Below are 20,855 nucleotides of genomic sequence, written 5' to 3'. Positions count from 1 at the left end.
ATGGCTTAGGGACTTCCTGAACCATAGTAAAATATTTTCAACAAGCTGAAATAAAGAACACTGTGAGTAAAGACACAGACCTTGGATCAATACCCTCATCCCAGTGACCAGCTTTGCTTTGCTTTCTTTTGCCATGATTGATGAAAGTTTTGGATAACATTGCCCTCTGCTCCCCTCAGGTGTTTCATTCATTGCCTTTCTCACATCGCAAGACTCGCAGACAATTCCCATTGCCAGAATTAACTCTCTGGAACTTCATGTATTCAGCAGCCAGTAAAACATAATATATATACTCCTTATACTAAAAAGTTCACATTTCTTGCTGAAAGCAGATTTGAATCTGTTAATGTTCAGAGTGCATGTAACATGATTTCCATTCACAAAATATAAAATATGAAGGTACTGGCTACTTTTACTTAATGGAGGGAAAAGTTTAGAAATGTGTAGGATCTTGGAGAGCAGAGGAAACATTTTATTACATTGAAGAAGGACGGAAGCTGGTTCTCATCTTGCTGTCTGGAAGGCACGGTTGGGATACCCCACAGAGGCTTGTGCTGACATAAGAGCAGGGCCATGCAGCCAGAATAGGGCCCCCAATAGTGACATGGCATCTGTTGCAGACCATGCAGGAGAAGTTTTTGTACAGACACTGCCATCGGATAGGCTTTACTGTGTTTATTGATCACTGTGAACGGCTGCTACTTGCATTTTACAGTATCCGCTTGCTGTACATGAAAGATAAAATCTGCTGGTTGTCTCTTTGCAACGGGGTGCTTAGGTAAATATGCTTAGCTGCTTACAAGGAAGCAGTACAAAACACAGAACTGCCTTCAGGGCACTGCTTGGAGAAATACCAATGGGTGTGGAGACAATCAGTGGAAGACAAATGTCTTCACATCCCCAAAACAGCAGCTGCTCATCAAACTCAGGAGAACTCAACTGATATTTTCTGCAAAAGAGCAATCAGAGGGGCTGAACCTTCCTCCCCACTTTAGAGCCAGTGGGGCTTTGCTGTTGCCTTCTTCCAAAGCAGGATCACACCTTGAAGTTAATTCATGAGAGTTTATCTAAACAGTGTGGGAAGACGGAGATCTCACAGGACTGAAGCTGATGCTGAAGATGCCTGGTCCCTACACCAATACGTGTGGCTGCTCACGTCCCCAGGAATCAGGAAGGGAACAGCAGTTGATCCCCAGCCCTGGCAGCCAGGGCTGGTGGAGGAAATGTCAGTAGAGCTCTGGGCTGTCTGCGGTCCCCATCCCCAGAGCAGGTCCTCAGCTGAGCTACAGCGGTTTTGGAGAGGAACAAAACTGTCCTTAACAAAAGACAGGATCTGAGCAATATCACCTGTCAAACTGCCAGGTTTGAATGAAGTCTCACTTAAAGACAGTAAATTAAAATGGAGCAAGAGGCCAAATTTGCTTGCTCTTAACCAGCTGAATGCTAGAAACGTGGGCCACAACGAGAGCAAATTTAACTCTCCTCCCCAAGTCCTCTGATTCTCAGTGTGTTTACAGACTGCTTGAGGAGAAACAGGTTGGCCCCAGATTTGTCTTGTTCAATTTGTGTCCTTGGATAACTAATGCTTTTCCAGTGTGACTGCTGGAATAACTCTGTACTGTCTACACAACCAAGCAGCTGTTTTTATCATTGAGCTGGTGCCTTCCATACAAACTACAAATGATGAAAGCATGTTTATGGTAAACATAGGGGTAACTAGTACATCCAACCATGTCAGGGAACTTGGAGATCTAATAGATCCTCCCCCTGCCTTCTGAATATAACACATGCATTTGTCCAAGCTCTTCAGCAATGTCTGTGCCTATAAAACCAAACCCTTGGCAGAGTCTCCTGTTGAAAATCACCCATTTGTCCTGTTGAAAGTCACCCATTTCTCTTCTGAGCCCTTTGAAATGCCTGGCAGGACTCAGCTCTCAAGCCTTCGTGACTTCAGAAGAGGGAAGGGGGCAGCTGGAAGGTCAGAAGAGCTAAAATCAGCCCGCATATCCCTTGTCTTAATTTAGCAAAATTCCCACATCCAACCATCAGGCTAATTATTTCTATTCTGTGAAGGGAGAAATTGCTGCGGGGAGTTGATGTGCATGGGCAGCTGGTTTAACCAGGATGAAAGACATCCATTATAAACACTTCTGAAATGTATTTGGGCTTCCCTCTGGGACTTCACTAAACCTGCGGTCAAGTACCAGAGAGAATTTGTCCCCTCAAGACAAAGACAAGAATAAAATTAGTAAGAAATAATGGCCAAATCCACAGGTGTGACAGATGGTGCTGAATGGACATCTGTGGCATAACATTCTGCTACCATGAAAAACTTTTACCATACATCCCTCCAATTAAACGTGTTCTGCTGTTAATCATGTAGCATGAAGAGGAAGATGTAGGATTGCAGAACCAAACCACCTAAGGATGTCAGGATTTGCTTTATGCCTCTGTCGGTTGTAGGAAACATAGAGAGCAGGGTGTAAAAGTCTGAGGAAGATGTATGGAAGAGGTGAGGCTGACAGTCCAGCTCTGCGATGCTTGCTCTGGTGAAAAGCCCTGTGAAAAGGAGTCGGTCCACTGAGCAGAGGCAGCTGCAAGGTTTGAGCAGAGACAAGTCGCTTTGTACCTCAGGACAAGCAGCCCCAGGTGAAGAGGCTTGGCTGCTGCTCCTGCAATACATGTACCTTGGGGTGCTGCTGGAGAGGAGACAGAGAACCAGAGACAAAGGTCAGGGGAAGTCAGTCCTGGCGCAGCCACGTGGATCAGCTGACAAGAACACGTACCTCTGGGATGCTCGGAGAATTAATAAGAGACTAATGGTGACAATTATTTTTGAAAAAGCCTGGTTAACCCAATAGAAAGATTAACTGTAATAGAAAAACACAGATTTCTGGAAAAATGGAGCTTCAGGAAACTGAAGTAGGAAAGATGACTTCATGAGATTAAAAAAAAGTTTGATTAAAACGTGATAAAATTGTCCCGACATACATAGCCATCTCTGATGACTGATCCGATATAAACCCAAATTAAAAGCATGACAATGGGCTTTATTTAGAAACATTCTGACCTTTCTCGTATGACTTGTGTCCTGCCGTCTTGTTACTTGTCATTCTCAGTCACTGTATGTTGCTTAAATCAAAAGTGTAAGCTCTCCAGGGCAAAGGACTGCATCTTTTTTTTTCATCTGCTTTGCACAACAATGCATGCAGCAAGGAGACACTTAAAACTGTTAAATAAAACACAAATAAAACATTTAAGCTCCAGTTTTGCAGCTTGGTTAATTTCCTTTGCAAGGAAAAAAATGAAAATCTGTAGTGTGGATATTAATAAGAAGTTTTTTGTTCACTTAAGCCAAACCTAGGCTAAATAATAACCATGGACAAGCAAGAGATCTCCTTGGCAATGATTTTTATCAAGTTGCAGAGCAGTTCCTGGGGGAGAACAGTGGAAGCTCCAGTGCTTGGGGTTTTGAGGGCGAGTTTGGGCAAAGCCAGAGGCCGCACTGCAGGGCTCGGTACCCGCTGGCAGGAAGACGAATGCGAAGCCCTCACAGTCCTTTCTGTTTTGCTCTTCTATGATCCTTATAAGAGAGATTGATGCTGACAGCATCCAGGTGGTGTGTCCATGACTCAGCTGTCACGTCACTGCTTACAGCTCAAAGCCAGTGAGTCAAGGAATGAAAAACAGGTGGAAGGAGGAGGAGAGCCCTCCCGAAGTGCTCACCTCCAGCCATCTCTCGCTAAGCGAGCGGAGCCAATTGCAGCAGACCACAGGGGCAAGGATGAAGGAGAGGCGATGACAGAAGGAGCGGCTGGTCACCTTCCTCCAAGGAGACAGCAGGGTTGCAAGCCTTTCTCCATGCCTTACGTGGTGTGGAAGAAAAGCCTGGTGTGAGTTAATGTGCTTCTCCAAGCCAGAAGTGTCCACCCTATGTGGTAGGCCTGAGGCCTGCTGACACTTGTGAATGCGCACCGTAGGCAAAGCTGTGGGTGAAACAGATATCAAATCCATCAAGTTCAGCTCATGTTAGGCAGAAAAGGTAACCTTGCAAACGTCTGGCCATGTGCTTTTGTCAATGCAATGATTAATGCTATAGATCTGATCCCAAGTGGTACCCTTGATCCTTTTCTGAGAATGTGTCCTCACTGTGCTGGTGGCTGTGGTGACAGGAAGATTCACAAAAGAAATCTGGGATCTAAACATGGATCTATTTTTTTTACAACTGCCTTGACTTCAAGGCTTCCCTCTTGTAATTCACAGCTGCAGAAGGTCGATGCCATTTTCAGAAGGTGGGTATCCCACCTCTGTCTCTGACTGCGGGCATGATCAATGTCTAACACATGGAAATCTCTGCAGGGCTGGAAACTCCACAACCTCCCCAAGCCATCTGTCCACCAAAAAAAAAAAATAAAAAAATTTCCCAATGTCAAATCTTAATTTCCCTGCTGCAGTTTGACCTCTAATTCCTTTTTTTATCTGTCATGGACAGAGAGAGCAGGTGATTCCCCTACTGGGTTAGGGAAGGGTAGTTTTGGTGGTAGACTTTCACATACTTGACAATTGCTAGTTTGCTTCCGTGGTCTGTCTGTCCTTCCGAAGCTGATTAACCCCAGTCCTTTCCACTTTTCTTCATCACTGGTGCTTTCTGGGGCTCAGGTCATGCCCAGCACTCTGCCTGGACTTTCTCCCATGTTCCACATCTCTTAATAAGCAGTGCTCAAGACTAGACACAGGAATCTTTGGCCAAGGCCTTTCTAGTTGCCTGATTCATAAAAGCACGTTGCTGTGAACTCTTGCCCTGCTATGATCCCTGTCACCCGCAAATCCTCCAGAGATCAGTCAGCACCCTTGTGTCTGTGCATCTGAACACCCCTGAATGCTTCACCTCGCAGTTGTCCGTGCTGATGACACTCTGGTTTCCTTCCATTCAATCTCTGATTTGCCACTATTATTTGGACTTCTCAGCCTCTACCTCAGCCTGCCAGCTGTCACCACCAGCTTGTAAGTTTAATAACTGTTCCCCATCCCACCACTTGTGTCATTACTAGCAATATAAATAGTACCAGAGCCCTAGAGAGCCCCACCTTCTGTTTTGGTGATGACTAGCTGATACCTTCTCTGCCCAGATGAGTTTTGAAGCCATCCTATAATATTTCCAGCTGACAAGTCTTCCCCACTTCCTTTATAAGAACATTACATGTAACAGTGTTAAAAGCTTTTTAAAAGGCAAGGGATATGGTATCTAATGGTTTGCTACACACACAAAGCCTATTTCTAGTTACAGAAGAAAATTACATTGGTGTGACAGAATGGATTTTGACAAAAATAAAAAATAAAAATTATGGCTAGTATGTTCCCCTTTACTATGTGACTATTGCATGTTTTGTTAGCTGCCCAGAAACTTATCATACATGTACAATCTCTTGCACAAAGTGCTACGCAAACACAGAACAAAAAGATGGGTCCTACACTCCTACACCGAGAAATTCACAATCTAATTCACCTTCTTTTTTTCCCCCAAGGAAAATGCCAGCTCCTTCCCTATCAGACTTCACACTGAAACATCTAGGAAGAGGAAAGAATTCATTCTGCAAACTCCTTTTATCACAAAGCAAGATGACCACTTCTTTCTGAGGAGCTGCGAACAAGTAGTGTATTGTATTCCTGGCATCATCAAGAGTCATAGCTGCGTCTTGATTTTAACCACATTAAGCCTTGCTGGAGGCTAAAAGACATCATCTGTCTGCATCCCCCTCGTCGTCTGCTCACTCACTGTCTGTGCCACCTAGGATGCAAGTCAGGCAGTTCTCCGGTTTTCAAACCTGACTGCTTCCAGTATGAATGACACATCTTATGGTGACACAACTGCTGCAGGGTCTGCAGGAATTGTCTGAAAGCCAAGAGCTCTGTCCAAGGGAAGGAAAAATGGCAAGGATATAGCTATGTGAAGTGAATGAGTAAAAGACATCAACTCCAAGACTGCAAGGCACAGGGACTGGAAACGTGGCATTTTGTACTGCCCCTGCAAAGTAAACCAATTTTTAAAAGTGCTAAATCATGGCACTGGTTGTGGCGAGCAATGAAACTTGATCTTATTGTGTGGAGCTCTGCTGTGCAGAGGCACAAGGAGGAGTGCTTGCAGGTTAAGGTCTTCCAGCCAGGCAGTCTGTGCCTGGGTGTTTGCATTGCACCCAGGATTGCAAAATGGGGGCTCTGCTGTTGCAACTGAAATGAGGGAATTAATAAAAATGAATATTGTTTATAAATGCAAAGCCTTTGGAATTAATTACAGTTTTGCTCTGTACTGAATTGTATTTATAATTACTTTTGATTAACATAAAGAGGATCTTTTTTTTTTTTTTTTTTTTAAACAATTCACAGGATATTCAGAATATCTGGAAACTAACATAATTCTTTGAACACTAGGTTATTAGTGGAAACTTCAAGACTTCCAGAGAAAATATTCCAGGTGCAGGGAACAGCTGAGGCATCCAGCATGACCTGTATGACCTGGGGACCTTGGCACCATGAAATGGTTTGACATGAACCTTTCCCTTCTGTGGACAGCCATGGTCTGCTGCTCGACCACGCATGTTTGCACAGCTTCTAGGTGTTCAGGGGCCCAAATGGGACCATGCTGATTGAATTGGGAAGCAGCATCAGGTGCCAGTGATTTACGGGGATTGTAGGAGGCTGCTCATGTTAATAAATGGCACATATGGTGTGAGAGTGCTAATGGAACTTATACTGTAAAAAATTATCTCCGTACAAAGTATGGAATTAGCTGGGAGGATTTATGGAACAGACATAAAATCCAGTGGAAACAGTCTAACCTTTCTGAAGCTTAATAAGTTTTTTCCTTATTTACAGAAATGTCTTAATTTATGCAAGGTGAATGCCAGAAAAGAATGCTATAGATTTATTCAGAGCCTAGCTCTTGTTATTTATAGACCTGCATGGCCTTATTCTGCTCTAGTTTATGTCAGGAGTAAAATTATTTGAAGTCATTGGGCCTAATCCAAAATCTTTTATGTTGTTCTTTTGAAACGGGTACCAGCACTATACTATTAGTTGACCCCAAAATAATTACAATAATGAGTTAAAAATTGTGAAGAAAAAAAAAATGTTGGTAAAAAAGAACTTGGTCAAAAATTGCTTAGCATCCTGCTCTTCCTTTTTGCTTGTTACACTAAATATATGTCAAAATATCACTCTTCTGTCCTCACCTGTGCACAAGCAGAAGACACAGGATCCCTTGAGCACAGAGGGGTTTCCCTGTGGCCCCCAGGACAGGATGGTGTTTGCTCCTTGGTGGCTTGGCAGGTTCTTCAGCCAGGTTACTACAGAAAGGACGCTTCAGTAAGCACTCTGTCTCTCCATCAGTGTTTACCACATACCCTTTGAGTTTGTCAGCCAGTTTTATTCAAACTGTGACAACGTCCTCCAAAAAATGCTGTTCCTAGCAGTGTCATGAAAGTCGGAGACATGCTGATGCTCTGGTGAGGGGAGGCAGAGGGTCACCAAGTGTGACATCGCCTCTGGCAGGGCTGGTGGGGCAGGGAGAATATTTTCAGCCATCCACCAAGAGTGCCACACACAGGATGGAATTTGTAGTACAGAGGCACAAGGTGGGTAGATTTAAAAATAATAGTTGGAAACCAGACTTCTGTTCTTCATCAGTCAACACATCTTACTAGGTGCAGCTACATCCCACACAAATTTCATCCTGTGGTTTTCCACAGCTGCATCACCGAAGCATCTCAATTTCTCACAGACACTAATGAATGCCACCTTAAAATAACCCTCCAAAGTCTACTGGGGTTATTAACCGGGGGTGCCCAATATATGAACTCCAGCAAATCTTGCTCCAGTGGTTTCAGATGTCATCACCCCATTCATCTGCTTCAGCTTCTCCCCAGTGTCACCACCACACAGCTGGCAGAGCGGAACCGGGGCTCCTCCAGCTTCCCAGCCCACGTCCCCTACACAGGCAAAACAGTGCAGCATCAAATCCTCCTGTTTCTCCAGTAGTAGGCATATTGTGCATCTCCAGAAAAGCTCCCGGTAACCTGACTGACCCATGAGGATGGGGAGGCTCAGGACTCCTGCAAAGCAGATGTTTGTGCTGGGACCTGGGAAGCATAATTCAACTGTCTTGAGCTGTCTTTTTGCTCTCCTTTCCTCATTCATCATACACCTCTCAACTTCCTACACAAAACAGTGCTACCGCTGTCTCAAAGGATGACGCAAAGGATTTTAAATGCTCCCTGGCAAGGAACCATCCTCACCCCATGGGCAGGGGAGAGCCCAGGGTGGGGGCAAGGGGCAGGAGAGGGGATTTGGGCCTCAGAGTCCAGATTTGGCCACTCTGGGTGGTGGCCAGCAGAAAGCAGACACTGTGCTGGAGATGCAGCCCCTAGAGGGAGTCAGTGATCCAGGCTTTCTCAGCCAGGTTCCTTCTCCAGGCAACGATAATTAGGGTCAGGACCAGTCTTTGGAGTGTCCTCCACCAGCCTTTTGGACTACCTCCTCAACAGCACCACTTCTGTTTTCTTGCTCTTGTCCTCCATACCTGGTGCCATTTGCCCCATCTGAGCTGTGTCTCACTCTTCCTGTCCTCCCTTCTCCATCCTCTGCTCTACCTCCGCCTTGGTTCCCTCGAATCCCTAAACCCTGTCCCAGCTCTTCTGGACAGTGCTGAGTCCTCCTGGCTCTCTGCTGTGCAAGAGTGAACCAAGATGTACCAGGGCCCAGAAGTTCACCCAGCCTGGGTTTTTAAATAGAGCCTGGACAGCAGTCCTGCCATCAAACTTGGAACTTTCTCTCCAATGCATGGAGCTTCTTCCAAGCAAAACACCCATAGCAATTTGTATAATATAGATAAATCATGTGATTTTTCTATAAATTTATTCCCAAGCATAACTGCTTTCTTTAAGCTGAAAATTTGCATTAGTACACGCAAGCAAATCTATGTGAGCATCTGTATGTATCAGCCATAAGATGAAAAGCTTCAGTGCAAAGAGCTAATGTTTGACAAAATTATAATAAAATGAAAACCAGAATCTTATCATGAAAATTATTCAGAAATCTGAACTGCAGACATCGCAGTCTGTATTACTTAGAATGGTAAAGGAACTAATTTCTACATCATTTTGTATCACAGAGAAATCTGAAAATATTCATAGTTCATTTATTCTTCACTCCACTGAAACTCCCTTTCAAATTGAATCAATGTTAGCTGAAAGTAATGTTTTACCACACAGGAAAAAAAAAAATATATATCTTCAGATTTGTTCTGCTTCCATCATTTTAGTTATACTTTTCAGAATTATTTTGAATGAAGCCCTGCAAATCATAACTTCCAAGCTCCCTGACAGGAGTTTTGCAAAAGCTGCCTTTGCCTGCCTAGCAGTTATCAGAATGGAAAAGAAGAGGGTGAAAAATGTAATAGGGAATCTGTCAGCGTTACCAAGATGTTTTTATTGCGTGCATGCCAGCAAGCTTGCTTGGCAGACCAGCCATGAAATCCCACCTCATCTCCCATCCCTATAAACCAAAAAGCGTCTACAGCAGCAGTGCTGGAAGGGGCTGTTCACCACACAGTGCAGAAGGAGCCGCAGCCACTTTCTGGGCACAGACAAGGCCCCAGCATGGCACCTCGCTGCTGGCATGGCCGCCAGGGCTGGGACAAGATGGCGCCTGGGGTGGGGGTGCACTGGGATGGTGCTGGGCCCGAGGACTGCAATCTGCTGGCTTGGGGCCACTCGGAGAGGACGACTCCAACTCTTCCACTTGGGCTGCTCCCAGCTGCGAGGTGGTGAAGATCCCATGGAGAGCTTGCTCATGTCCTCGGGGCCCCTACAAGTCCATGGGGAGGAGAGGCTGGCACGTGGTGGCGTGAGGCCCCTCAGCAGTGTGGGGAAAAGCAGCTCTGTGCAGTCACCTCCGCTGGTGGTGGAGAAGAGGGGGTCAAAGAGAGATGCCCAGAATTTGAGAGGGTTGGTTTCCTAAGCAGTGTTTGAAAACAGAGATCTGAAGGTTTAAGAGCCTGATCGTTTTATGTAGACACAGGTTTTGCAAATCTCTTTGAAAAGAAAATTGAAAAATAAGAAAAAGGATGTTTAAATAAGTAAAACTGAATTAAAAATAAAATAAAATAAAATAAAATAAAATAAAATAAAACAAAACAAAACAAAACAAAACAATAGATGCAGCTACACCAACAAGAAACTTCAGGGGCTCCTTTACTTCTGTGAGCTCCTGTTCAGCTTCACAGCCAGCCAGACATTTCAGACAGAACGAGGACTTAAACAGCAGAAGGACCCTGAGAAAGAAAGGAGAGGAGGTTTCATGGTCCAAACACACAAAGTTTTGCCCCCAACGCACTGGCTGTCAGCAGGGGTCTTGGGACACACACAGGGCTGCTCTGCACCAGGGCAGCTTGCCAGAGGCAATGGATGGTGCCACAGAAGGACAAAATCCTGCTGGCAAGCCACTGCTGGGGAACACCTCCTGCCCCTGCCACCCATCACTGAGCAGGCAGCCTCATTTGATGCTGTGCCCTCACTGGTATGGTTTCATTAATCTATGTACCATTAGAGATGCTTAGGATATTAGCATCAACACTACTGGGAACAGCGGCCTGCAGAGGGACACTCCTGCCGAACCTGTCACATTTTCTCCCCTGTGTCAGACCAGTAATCCTTTTCCAAGCTAATTGGCCTGGTTGTGCTGCACACACTATCACATAAAGCTCTGGTTTTACTGTACGGGCAGTGTTACCCACATGCCATCCCTCCCTCCCTCCCTCCCTCCGTCGCCTGTAGAGAGACTCATAAACCAAGCCTTTAAATCAGGTACCTGAGCCCCTATGTTTTTATTTGCTGCCTGCTACATTGTTATTCAGTAAATAGTTTTATTTGGTAGATCCTATTAGAGAAAGAGAGTTTTATAGGCGGATAGAGCCAGAAGACCTCTTTGCACATCTCAGGCTGTGCTGCATGATTTGTTTGGCCGGCCGAGCTGCCGCCTGCAGCACAGGAGGTGAAGCAGGGCAGGGCAGCAAGCAGACCCTACAGGACCTCCAGCAAACCCTGCCAGCACCATGGGACTCAGAGCTTGAAACCCCATAGGGCTCAGCCACAAGCATCCCAAACGACACAGGTCCACGTGCCCACTTTTCTTAATACTTGTGAGCAAACCCTGCTGGGAACGATTACTCCTTCTCTCTCTGGTCATTTCATTTGGATGAATTTTTCTTCAAACTTGCATGCCACTGCTGGGCCTCTGTTATTTCCTTGCATTTTATTTCTGACAAAGCATATCTGTTGGTAAATACTCACAGCTTCCTGCTGAGCACTGCTTTCTGCCACCCTCTGCAGCCCTGGGGAGGACAGGACAGGAGCAGAGCCAGCTAAATCCATATTAACACCCCTGACCATGTGGTTTCCATAGGGGAAAAACCCCACAGGTTCCACTGTGGCCCCCCACACCCCAGAGGACAGCAGCAGCAGGTGCTCACCCTGCTCTCAGGCTCAGCACCTGCTTCCCAGTAAGGCCAGCACGTGCACTGGGCTCTGCCACCCACAGGGGCCATGCTCTAGCACTGGGAAGGGGAACACATCAATGCGCTGAGCAGCTTTCAGCTCTCTTAGTATGAGCCATCAGGAGGAGAAGCGACCCTTTACGATTAAAAGCAGAAAAGCAGTCCTCCAAAACTGAAAGCAAAAATGAAAACATGCATGCTTTTAGGTGGCAGCCTGCAAAGCCTGCCCCAACACTGCCCACGCCCTCTCCACGATCATCTCTCCGCTTTCACTTTTTCAGGAATCCCCTTTTCTATCATCTCCCCATCAAGTCCCTGCTCTGTCCTTTGATCCTCTTCACCTCTTGGGGCTGTGGGATGCTTCGTGTCCTTCTTGGCCCAATATCACTAGAGGTTACGAAGACTGAATGGTGCTGAGCTACTGACGTGAATGTGTGTGTACTCAGAGCATCATTTAACAAATCACCTCAACCTTGAAAATGCTCTGACTTACGCCTGAGCTTGGTGATATGCACATGCAAAGTTCTCTGCTTACAGCTGCCTGCAGATCCTGCAGGTCAGCAACACTCCTAATTACAGCCCTGATGGGGCTCGGTATTTAGGCCTATGCTTAAAACTGTTGACTTAATAAAATTAAATATGTTAATTATTTTGCTGATTTGTGCAGGCACATGTGGGCTATGCACTCCTTTTACACTTCCACTACGCACTTCTGGGGGCAGAAGCTGGCTTTTTGTTTAATTTGTGTATCATCAAACAGAGCCATGGGTCCAGGCTGCAAGGCACTACAAGGGAGAGTACAGTTTAACTGGCATCATTACACTAATTTAAGGCAAAAGGGCTTCTTGTATGCCAAAGCACATGCATAAACTGTTATCAGATTGAAGCCCAGTGCTGGAGCCAGTTCAAGCCTGTGATTATGAACTTCAACAACCCACAGCCTAAATATGCCCAGTATCAGCACTGGGGAACTTCAATACCTGTTAGTGCTTACAGCAGAACACATATTCGGGCTATGGCACACCTGCACAGCAATATCCAGAAAAAAATACAAATATTCAAGCCCTTCCCTGTGCCTTCCTGGTAGTCTGACATTTCAGGACTGCAACATCAAGTAATTTCAATACCTCCAGTTTATGCAGCGTCTCTGTTATCCTTTAATAGTATACTTACTTTTTCTCAGAAGAGAGTGGTGTCTAATCACGTCAGGATTTTCTTAAGCAATTCTGCCTGGGGGTGAAGAGCATTTTTTGTACCGCAGCGATGGATCTATATGGCTTTAAGAGGCAGATTCTCCCAACACTCAGGGCCTGGCTTAGAGGAGGCTCCTGAACTGATTCTGTCAAGAAGGGTTTGCGTTTTCTCCAGGGCTAGTTAGAAAAGAGGAAAATCTAAATGTGTTTTGACATTTGTATTTCGAGTGTTATCTGTCAAATATGCCAGGACCGGATCACAAATTTCCTGAAGATTGCTGTGGCTCTCCACAATATCAATAGCAATCTAGAGCTTGGGTACGACCCAAGCAGAGGGCATGTTTATGGAGTGCAGGGACAGATCGCATGTCAGCAAGGAGGAATAGTGGGGATGTAACGTTGTCCTTAAAATTGTTCCTGGCCTTTGTAAGTAAGTGAGGTCCAGCAGGGCCCTTTGCAAAAACCAGAGGGATCAGGGCGCAGGGAGGGTGCCCGAGGCCATGCCACCTGCTGCTGCTAGGTGGCTTCGTCCCACAAATCTGTCACCCACTACATTTTCTGCTGCTGCAGGCAAAACCTCTCTTGCAGGAAGTCCTGGCCCTTCACTTCTCATGTATAGGATGCATTGTTTTGGAGCTGCAGGGCTCTTCAGTCTCTGAAATCAGGCTGGGGAACAAGTGGGCACCAACCTGGGCAGCAACAAAGGTGGCTGCAGAGGGCATCCAAGAGACTCTGTATGTGTGGCTGCTCAGACCAGAGGAGCAGAGCACAGAGGCTGCTTGGATTTTACATCACTTCGTATATTTAATCCCCCAGGCTCATTAGTGATTCCACCTGTGACATTAGGCAAAAGCCCCCATCGACCATAGGATTCATTCAGGATGATTTCTGATACTCCAGCAGCATTCAATTAGATCTGCCTCAAGGTGATCTGCCCGCTCCGTAACACAGCAGTGGCTATTTTCCAAAGCACCGTATCCCAGCCTGCAAGTTTAATATCATGCAGAGAGGAGTTTGCAGGTCCCATTATTACATGAAATTAAAATTCATTGTGTTGGATGCATTTCTAGGCTTAACGTATTGGCACTGCTAGCAAAACAGCAAGAACTCGCTGCACGCAAGATGCCGCGCATCGTATTAGCTGCATTGATTTGCAGATGGGGAATGCACAAATTGATGACACACTGTACTCCAACGGTGTAACTAAAACGCCAATGAAATGTAATGCTGTGGAGAGCCCTGAGTTGTTCCTGATATATTAATAGCTGGGCCAGACCGGGGGAAGAGGTATTTGTGTGGTTGTTGCTGAATGCTCGAGCACCCATGCAGCATCGTGACACTGGTCTGCTCAGCAATGGGTGACATTGGCCTTAACAGGAGCGTGTTTGTCCCAGGGTTTTCCAGGGATCGTCAATTCCCTGAGCCCTGCTGCAAATTCTGTCAACCATTTAATTATGGATACTTAATCACTGGCAATGGATCAGCCCCTCGTCTCCTCCAGGCATACGTGGGCAGCAAATCCTGAGGTTCAGAGCCTGGGCAGAGAGCTCCCAGGTAGCTCCAACTTGCCATGGGAATACCTTCAGATGACATCCAGGTGGATGGGAATGGGCTTCCAGAGGTGTTTGCTTCTCACGTGGTGAATCCTTGTCCAGAGCCAGGGCAGGGCTTGGCCCACAGGAAGTATGCTGCAGAATGTGGACTGCAGTGTTGCAGGGATTGAGAGATCGCTTGTGTGCCTGATGTGGGACCAATCCAGCACGCAATATTTCAGGAGGAACCAGGGTCCCCCTGTGCCATATGACATGCAGCAGAATTGCATCTTGCCTCCCCCAGGGCTTCCTGAAGGGATGCTCAGCAAAGCACTGATCTTAAACACAATTCACGCTGAGCACCAGCCTCTCTCCCCATTTAATCCCAGTCTGGTCCTAGCATCTCCCCCCCTCCCCCCCCCCCCCCAGCCTATAACTCACGCTGCACACAAACACTGAGCTTTTGTAGTCCTTCCTCTCCAGTGGGTCACAACATTAATCACTGACACGGTGAGCAGGAGTCATTGGCCATCACAAGATTGATGGAGTCCCCAGGGGTAGGTGGGATAGCACACAGAATGACTCCTAAAATATCGCTACCATCTATTTCATAGTCCTGATGGATCTGAATATCAGCTGTGTACCTGTTATGAATAGTTTACTAAATTTAAAGGACTTTTAATATCCATGTTTAAGCTGTAATTCCACTTTCGTACCAAAATCGAACGTCTTCTGAATCCTGTGTCATTGCAGACACCACAAGCTGCTCCTGTTTCAACACTGAAAAGAGGCTAAAATAACTCATCAATAATTAGGAAATATAAAGGGTAGATTCATTTTTTAGCGTCAGCAGGATGGCAGACCCAGGATGCAGAAACAGCTGGGAGTGCTACGGCATGACCCCCAAGCCTGTGCTGCTGGGAGGCATCGCTGCAGAGCTGAATAGTAACATTTCTCTTATTTAGCTGGGGGATCGGGGGGCTCAGACAGGCATCACAGCCCCTGGGGGTGAGCCATGCAGGGGGCACAGGGCAGAGGGCACCCTGGGCATCCTTCTGTGCAGTTGCAAATGCACCCACCCCACACACATTCCCTTTAGAGCTGAAATCTCACTAATAAGACAGCTCCAAATCCTCGGCAAGGTCATCACAGGACGCTCAGTAACCGCCTCTCATGCTCTGCTAATGGGCTGGGTAAATATTTAAATCACATCTTAGCTTCCTCATGAGCTGCTTGCAATGCACCAAGAGCAGTGGGAAACTTTTGGTCTCTGTGGCCCACGGGGCTTATTCCTGATGGTGAAGAAGAGGAACCAGCACCGTGCAGGGCAGGGGGAGCTGGCTGCCCGCAGGATGGCTGTCTGAGAGCAGAAGCATGGCCCAGCACTTGTATTTTCCTTAAACACCTGACCCAGGCACAGCTGGGATTTAACACCACTCTGTGTGGGTTTGCAGTGCCCAAGGACACAGTGCCTGGCACCGTGCAGGATGCTCAGCACCGCTGGAGTGGCCCTGCAGGGCAGCTGGGACATGGCTGGGACATGGCTGGGACACGGCTGGGACACAGCTGGGACATGGCTGGGACACAGCTGGGACACTGCAGAGGCTCCTCTGCCTCTGCCAGGCTGAGCCAGGGACTCACCGAGGTGTTTTGGTGTCTGCTTGTAAATATATCAAAGCACTTCCTCTTGATGGACGCATTTGCGGTATAAATAGTTATGTCCTCTTTATTTCACTCCAAGGTTTAATTAATATATAAATCAAATGCTTATAAAACTCACAAATGCTTGGGAAGATGTAAAATTTAATTAGTTTGCCCACACAACTCCATATGTCAACTGTTAGCTCAATTACTCTTCGCCATGAAATACTGACTGCACTTTCCCATATTAGTAATTTCCCTCTATCTCGGAGTCATGGTTAATCAACACGCTGAACTCAACACACACGCTCCTTTTAAATTAAATATTGAGCACAAGGAGCGAGAGCCTCCTTAATGAAATCACAGCTGGATTCTGCTCTGTGCTGAAACCCTCGTGCTGTATTGGAGCAGATTTTGGTCCCTGGGGCACGGGGTTCGTCCTCCCCACCCCGGGCTTGAGCACTCCCAAAGCCCCTTTCCCTTGAGAGCCATGGGACAGGGGGGCATGTGGATGTGATCAGGGATGGGGAAAGGGATAGGGATGGGGACAAGGATGTCACCAGGGCCAGTGGGAGCCCCAGCTCAAGGTATTTCTTGCTGGGAGGACGACACCAGTTGCTGGATGTGCTGTCGAAAAGGGTGTAGCAGCCAAGTGGACATAAAGAAATGTGGGGAGGGGAGTGCACTAAAGCATCCCATGCCTTCAGGAGAACTCCCTGGGTAGAAAGATCCTTCTAATTTGGGAAAAAAGAAAAAAAAAAGAGAGAGAGAGAGAGAGAGAGAGAGAAAGAAAGAAAGAAAAAGAAAGAAAGAATACTTTAAATTAAGCCCTTCTCCACTTTTCTGCTGTATCCGATATATTTTTCCATTTGTGCTGTGAATAAGAACTGTTCATTTTGCCTCAGAGTATTTCCTTATCAATTGGCCTTTCAGGAGCTGGTGCACGAGCTGCCAGCGCTGCCTGCCCTGCGCACAGCACGGGGAACACAGCGCCTTGGATCAAGTGATACCATTTCCCTATATGTGGTCAAATCTCCCCTAATCCCATCAGATCAGAAGAGAACCCCATTTCCCTGTGGTTTGTGACCCTCTCCAAAAAAAGTTATAATTTTAAAGGGGAATGTTCCTTTTTTTTTTTTTAATTGTCCTGGTACAAACAGAACTGGAACCCAGATGCAAAATAAAACCATTTTCATCCTCCAATTTCTTTCTTCAGGCAATCAGCTTGTTTCTTTAATCCAAATTAGCTCTTCATATTCGAGTCTCATTTTATTTAATCTTCTTTTTCAATTAAATTCAATTGTCTGTGATCTTTTTAACTTCCCATGCTTCCCTGCATTGCTAATACTGACAAATTTTACATTTGTTCCTTTCACTTCCCTTTTTTTTGGAGGTTATCTTTTGGCCTGGTGACGTGTCTCTGAACAAGCCAGGCTTCTCCTCCCTGATGCTGGCCGGGCTTTTTCCACCTAAATGCCCCTGGGTGATGCTGGGGCAAGAGTGCTGCTTGAATGGACCCAAGGCTGCAAGGCTGGAGGAGGCTTTCCCCCTCTGTCTGCCAGCACTGAGACAAGGGAAAAGCCACGTCCCGCTGCTTTTTGAGGTGTCCCAAGCAAGTTCCCCATGCTCAGTTTGTTGGGACACAAGTGCCAAGGGTGGATAAACAGGTAAAATAGGAGCCCCGTGTTGTACGAAAGGGCACAGATGTTGATTCCTGAGCCTCCCAGGAAAAAAATTAAAGGAAGCGTCTCGAGGAACGCAGGGTTTGAAACATCGGTTTCTGGTACCTGAAGGAGTTCAGGTGAGGTGAGAACCTGGTGGAGTTCAGGTGAGGTAAGGCTCCTGATTTACTCCAATATTTACTGCATGGCCTGCAGTGGAGCTGGGCAAGCTCTGGACAATGCTGTCAAAGTGGGAGAAAGTCAGGAAAGCTGCAGCAGCCAAAGGATAAACCCCAACACATACAGAGGCAATGCAAAGAGCCAGGCACATCTCCACCTGGCTGCTTCCCTGATGCAAGAGTGCAAAATGCAGCTCAGAGCATCCTGCCCTGCACGGCTGCCCCCAGGCCCAGCACTTTGCAGCAGGACTTGCTCAGCCATTGCCCTGCAGGTGTTTTGCTGCTCTCACACTGCTGCAAAGTCCGGCTCTTTCACCACCAGCATCGCCCCGAGGTTCTTGGTGCTTCTGCAAAAGGTTACAGGAAGCAGCAGACCAGTGATCAGATGAGACATACAGTTTCCACCACATTTTAAATACTAATAAATGCTAAGTCTCTCTGATGAGGTGAAAAAGCTAGGAGCATTCCCCCTGTGCATTTCAAAGACTGAAAGACCAGAAGGCAAAGAAAAAAAAAAGCCCCCGATTTTATTATTTTGAATAATCAGAGTGTAATTGGAGAGCAGACGCTGTCTGTAGCTTGCTGCCATTAGGGACCCTGGATTTCTAATAAGAAATCCACGAGGGGATCGGATGCTGTTCAGGGTTTTGTGGCTGGTTCACGGGGATGCACCTGCGGACATATCCCTGCCCCGAGTCACTGCATTGCACCGAGAGCAGGAAATTTGGGCACCGTTTGTAAATCCCTGCAAAAAGTGGGTCTGCAGCGGAAACAGCAACAGCCCCTTAATTATTGCAGCACTGGTGGGAGCTATGATAATTAGGAGTTTCTGGTATTCTGGAAATCAAAGTGATTTCTATTCTCTTCTTTAATTAATTCAGGCTTTTATCTATGAAAGCGGAGAAGAATTAAGGCTCTGCTCCACACAAAGTGCAACCATGCTGGTGCGGTCCCTGGCACAGTGAAGCTGCTGGACCAAGCATCCCTGGCCTCCAGTTCTTGGTGTTTTGGGAAGAAAAAAAAAAAAAAAAAAAAGTAGGAGAAAAGCCAGAGGGAGCCGTGCTCCTTGGCACATGTGTGTCACAGGGACCCACTGGATGGGGATATGTGTGTACCCCCGGCAGAAGGGGGAATTCCCCCACTGCCAGCGGGAATTCGTGGGCCACAGATAACACACACGCGGCATTATCACCTCCCCATGCTGAGAAGGGTGAGTCAAGCTGTGTAAAAATCATGGGACTGCTATAAAATCTTCAATTTTTTTTTTAATACAAATTAATGTTGTGGGTCTCTGTTACTTAGCCCTTGGGGGGGTTCATGCAGGGAGGTTTCTCTGGCGCACCCCGAGGGCTGGGAATTCACGTAGAAAGACATCAGATGCGCTTCCAAGGCACCCATGTGACTGTCAGAAAACGGCGGCAGCACTGTTATGGGATCTGTGGTGAAATCATGCAGTACGACGAGAGCAGATGCCTTTGCGATGGGAAATCACACACACGGATGGCAGGAAGAGGTTTCCAATGTGACCTCAGCACTGGAAATGGGAGCGCCTGGCACCGACCAGAGCCGGTTTGAACACAGCAGCCCAGGATAGTACATTGCAATTAACCCATGCGGATAATTAACGGGATCCAACCCTGACAAAGTTATGAAGGAGCAGCCGGGAAATGATGCGTTTTGCCAGAGTCCCCTGAACCAGCCCCAGGTGGTTATATAGAGAGGTGCTGGCCTCTAGTTTTATATTTTCTGTATTTTAATATTCAGAAAATCAGGGCCCACTCTGGACAAGTTGCTTAATTTTGGGAGGTTTTCATACCCTAACCATTTGCTGCAGATTCCCAAGAGCGCTATCTCCGGGCTGTACCTGCACAGCCTCAGAACAGTTCTGTGTTAGATTAAACTATTTTCCTGCCCCAGGTGGATGCTCCTGCAAGAAACCTCATTTCAACTTTCCACCGTGTTTCATTTTCGGTGTTTTTCTCCTTTTCCTACTAGATGGCGCCTGCACGACAGGCGGGGACGAGCCCTGGCAGCGCCAGCGCTGAGCATCTCCACCAGGTCTCCTCCGCAGAGGGCTGATAAAATACATTTTTTCTCCGAAAAGCCAGGCGGCTGCAAAGGCGATAACCTGACGGGAGCTGATTAGTGGCAGGAGTCGGTTTTCTGGTAGCTCTGCGCTATGTTTTCCAACCGACCTCCCCGAGGGATGCTGCCAGCCCCCCGGGATGTCCAGGGGGGGCCGAGGATGGGAAGCGACCCAAAATGGGGACCTCGGGGGGCACAGAGGAAGGGCTGAAATGGGGTGGGGGTGGATGGCAGATGTCTGTAAGCCACAAAGCGGTGGTGTGGACTTAGTGGTGAATTCGGGGTACCCAGATTCAGGTAAACCCTACTGGGACATGGGCACTTACAGCCCAAGCATCCTCCTGGGTGCCACAGCAACACTTGAGTGTGGTGAGATGCATCCCAAATGCAGGCAGTTCGCAGGTTAAAAGTGATAGATGGAGGGTGAAATGAAGTCCCTGAAAAATGTGCTCAGTAACGCCATACATCTCTGAGGTCCAGCAAGCGGGGAGCAGTGATGGGGAGGAAGGAACCATCCTGCACCTGGATTTGGGGAGACTTTGGCTGCTTTGCAGCTCAACGTCTGCAGGAAAAAAATGGTACTGCAAGGCTTGAGCCACCCAGCAAACTCATGGCCTGTTCGGATCCAGAAGATGGGGAAAGTTATAAAACGGGTGTTAATCCTGGCACGTTTCTTTCTGAAAGAAAGGTGGTGAAATTTGGGTGAAAATGCTGGGGGAAAAATCAGAAAGGTTACTATATTATGAAAAGGGAGTGACGTTGCAAAAGTAAGCAGGTGTCAGCTCTTTGGGATGAAGGGACTCAGAGGGGTGGTCGCTGCTGAAGGCCGTGATGGGGGATTCACCGCGGCAGGCTCGCTGCCGGCCAGGCAGGGACGTGCAGGGAGCCCTGCATGGCTGCAACTGAGACCTGAGACCCTAATGGGGAACTGGGTGGAATGAAATCTCCGTGACCAAGAGAGAAACAGGCAACGGCTAAGGGGTCTGTAATGAACTAAAAGGGCAGAAAAAAGGTCT

Source organism: Cygnus atratus, chromosome 6 (genome assembly GCF_013377495.2).
Source record: "Cygnus atratus isolate AKBS03 ecotype Queensland, Australia chromosome 6, CAtr_DNAZoo_HiC_assembly, whole genome shotgun sequence".
In the NCBI taxonomy this organism is placed as follows: domain Eukaryota; kingdom Metazoa; phylum Chordata; class Aves; order Anseriformes; family Anatidae; genus Cygnus; species Cygnus atratus.
The sequence above is the reverse complement of the archived record's forward strand: the minus strand, read 5'-3'. Positions refer to the sequence as shown.